The sequence below is a fragment of the Arachis hypogaea genome, chromosome 3, assembly GCF_003086295.3.
Source record: "Arachis hypogaea cultivar Tifrunner chromosome 3, arahy.Tifrunner.gnm2.J5K5, whole genome shotgun sequence".
NCBI lineage: Eukaryota > Viridiplantae > Streptophyta > Magnoliopsida > Fabales > Fabaceae > Arachis > Arachis hypogaea.
In genome coordinates, this window is record NC_092038.1 from 86977626 (window position 1) to 86981302 (window position 3677).

Genomic DNA, 3677 nt, shown 5'->3' on the forward strand with positions numbered 1-3677 from the left:
ACATTAAGTTTCCTCCTCCATTATAAATTCGAACTCCATCTCTCTTTGTCTGTTCAAAATTTTACCTACCTCCTTCTTTTATTCTTGTTTTCCTCTGACACCTCAAGGAATCTCTATACTGTGACATAAAGGATTCCATATTTTTTTTGTTTTGTTCTCTTTCATATGAGCAGGAGCAAAGATAAAGGCATACTTGTTGAAGCTGATCCTGAACCTGAAAGGACTCTGAAGAGGAAGCTAAGAGCAGCCAAAGCACAAAACTCTGAAGAGGACCTCACTGAAATTTTCGAAAAGGAAGCTGCAAAGAAACAATTATGGCCGAACCAAACAACAATACAAGGAAGATGCTTGGTAATTTTACTACACCAACTTCCAACTTTTATGGAAGAATCATCCCAATCCCTGCCTTAGGAGCAAACAATTTTGAGCTAAAGCCTCAATTAGTTTCTCTACTACAATAGAACTGCAAGTTTCATGGACTTCTATCAGAAGACCCTTATCAGTTTTTAACTGAGTTCTTGCAGATCTGTGATACTGTTAAGACCAATGGAGTTGATCCTGAAGTCTACAAGCTTATGCTTTTCCCTTTTGCTGTAAGAGACAGAGCTAGAACATTGTTGGACTCACAACCTAGAGATAGCCTGGACTCTTGGGATAAGCTGGTCACGGCTTTCTTAGCCAAGTTATTTCCTCCTCAAAAGTTGAGCAAGCTTAGAATGGATGTTCAGACCTTCAAACAAAAGGATGGTGAGTCCCTCTATGAAGCTTGGGAAAGATACAAGCAACTGACCAAAAAGTGTCCTTCTGACATACTTTCAGAATGGACCACATTAGATATATTCTATGATGATCTGTCTGAATTTTCCAAGATGTCACTAGACCACTCTGCAGGTGAATCCATTCACCTAAAGAAAATGCCTCCAGAAGCTCAGGAACTTATTGAAATAGTTACAAATAACCAGTTCATGCATACCTCTGAGAGGAATCCTGTGAGTAATAGGACGCCTCAAAATAGAGGAGTTCTTGAAATTGATGCTCTGAATGCCATACTGGTTCAGAACAAAATATTAACCCAACAAGTCAATATGATCTCTTAGAGTCTGAATGGATTGCAAAATGCATCCAATAGTACTAAAGAAGCATCTTCTGAAGAAGAAGCTTATGATCCTGAGAACCCTACAATGGCAGAGGTGAATTACATGGGTGAAGCCTTTGGCAACACCTATAATTCTTCAAGGAAAAATCATCCAAATTTTTCATGGAAGGATCAACAGAAGCAAGGCTTCAATAATAACAATGGTGGAAGAAACAAGTTTAGCAATAGCAAACCTTTTCCATCATCATCTCAGTAACAGACAGAGCATTCTGAGCAGAATCCTTCTAGCTTAGCAAACATAGTCTCTGATCTATCTAAGGCCACTCTTCATTTCATGACTGAAACAAGATCCTCCATGAGAAATTTGGAGGCACAAGTGAGCCAGCTGAGTAAAAGGGTTACTGAAACTCTTCCTAGCACTCTCCCAAGCAATACAGAAGAGAATCCCAAAGGAGAGTGCAAGGCCATTGATATAATCAACATGACCGATACCTTAGAGGAGGAGGAGGACGTGAATCCCAATGAGGAAGACCTCAGGGAACGTCCAATGGTCAGAAAGGAATACCCTAATGAGGAACCAAAGGAATCTGAGGCTCATACAGAGACCATAGAGATTCCCTTGGACTTCCTTTTACCATTCATGAGCTTTGATGATTATTCATCTTCCGAAGAAGATGAAGACATTATTGAAGGGTAAGTTGCCCAATATTTAGGAGCAATCATGAAGCTGAATGCCAAATTATTTGGTAATGAGACTTGGGAAGGTGAATCTCCCTTGCTCACCAATGAAGTGAATACATTGGTTCAGCAAAATTTACCTCAAAAGAAACAAGATCCTGGTAAATTCTTAATACCCTGTACCATAAGCACCATGACCTTTGAAAAAGCTCTGTGTGACCTGGGGTCAGGGATAAACATGATGCCCCTCTCTATAATGGAGAGACTGGGAATCTATGAGGTACTGGCTGCCAAATTCTCATTGGAGATGGGAGATAAATCTGTGAAAAAGGCTTATGGACTAGTAGAGGACGTGCTAGTGAAGGTTGAAGGCCTTTACTTCCATGCTGATTTCATAATCCTAGACACTAGGAGGGATGAGGATGAGTCCATCATCCTTGGAAGACCCTTCCTAGCCACAGTAAGAGCTGTGATTGATGTTGACAGAGGAGAGTTGATCCTTCATGCGAATGAAGAATGCCTTGTAGTAAAGACTCAAGGTTCTCCATATGTAACCATGGAGAGTAAGCATGAAGAGCTTCTCCCAATACAGAGTCAAACAGAGCCCCCACATTAAAACTTTAAGTTTGGTGTTGGGAGGCCACAGTCAAACTCTAAGTTTGGTGTTGAGATATCTCAACCATACTCTGATCATCTGTGAGGCTCCATGAGAGCTCACTGTCAAGCTATTGAGATTAAAGAAGCACTTATTGGGAGGCAACCCAATTTTATTTTAATCTATATTATTTTGTTTTCTTTTAGGTTGATGATCATGTGAAGTCACAAAAACAATTACAAAATTAAAGAAAAAAATCAAAAACAGCATTGAAAACAGCACACCCTGGAGGAAGGACTTACTGGCGTTTAAACACCAGTAAAGGTAGCAAAATGGGCGTTTAAACGCCCAATCTGGCACCTTTCTGGGCGTTTAAATGCCAGAACAGGGCAACAAACTGGCGTTTAGATGCCAGAATAGGAAGGAAAGCTAGCGTTTAAACGCCAGAACAGGGCAGCAGACTGGCGTTTAAACGCTAGTATTGCACTCTAAGGTGTTGTGAATGCCCAATTGGAGCTGGGATGAAGAATTCCTTGGCCCTTCAGGATCTGTGGACCCCATAGGATCCCCACCAACCTCAACTGACTCTCTCTCCTCTTCACACCTTTCTACAACACTCTTCCCTATATTCTCTTCACCAATCACCTTCATATCCCAACCCTCCCCTCACCCCTATATAAACCCCTCACTACTCCTTCATATTCACACAACAAAAACACCTTTCCTCCCTTTTGGCCGAACCACTATCTCCCTCCATCTCATCCATTTTTCTTCTTCCTCCCCTTCTTTCTTTCTTCTTTTCCTCGAGGATGAGCGAACCTTTTAAGTTTGGTGTGGTAAAAGCATTGCATTTTATTTTTCCATAACCATTTATGGCACCTAAGGCCGGAGAAACCTCTAGAAAGAGGAAAGAGAAGGCAAAAGCTTCCACCTTCGAGTCACGGGAGATGGAGAGATTCATCTTAAGGGTCCATAGCTCAGTAATATAGCATTTACTGCACAACAAGAGAGCCCACTCATGGACCTCAACATGAGCATGAGAAATTCCCTCATCAAGAAATCCCTGAGATGCCTCAAGGGATACATTTTCCTCCACAAAACTATTGGGAGCAACTAAGGATAGGAGCACCAAAAGCACTAAGGATGGAGCAACAAAGGCAAGAAAGAGACATTGAGGAGCTCAAGCACTCCATAGGATTTTCAAGAGGAGGAAGACGCCACCCTCACCAAGGTGGACTCATTCCTTAATCTCCTTGTCTATTTAATTTCTGTTTTCGGCTTTATGTTGTATGTTCTATCTATGTTTGT

General features: G+C 41.3%; 1 non-coding gene across 1 annotated transcript; it reads right to left on the bottom strand.

Annotated features, from left to right (window-relative positions):
- Nucleotides 1–707: 707 nt before the first annotated feature.
- LOC112792920 (small nucleolar RNA R71) lies at nt 708–811 on the bottom strand. The gene has a single exon (XR_003197638.1). It is a non-coding gene; the product is annotated as a small nucleolar RNA R71 (small nucleolar RNA).
- Nucleotides 812–3677: the final 2866 nt, after the last annotated feature.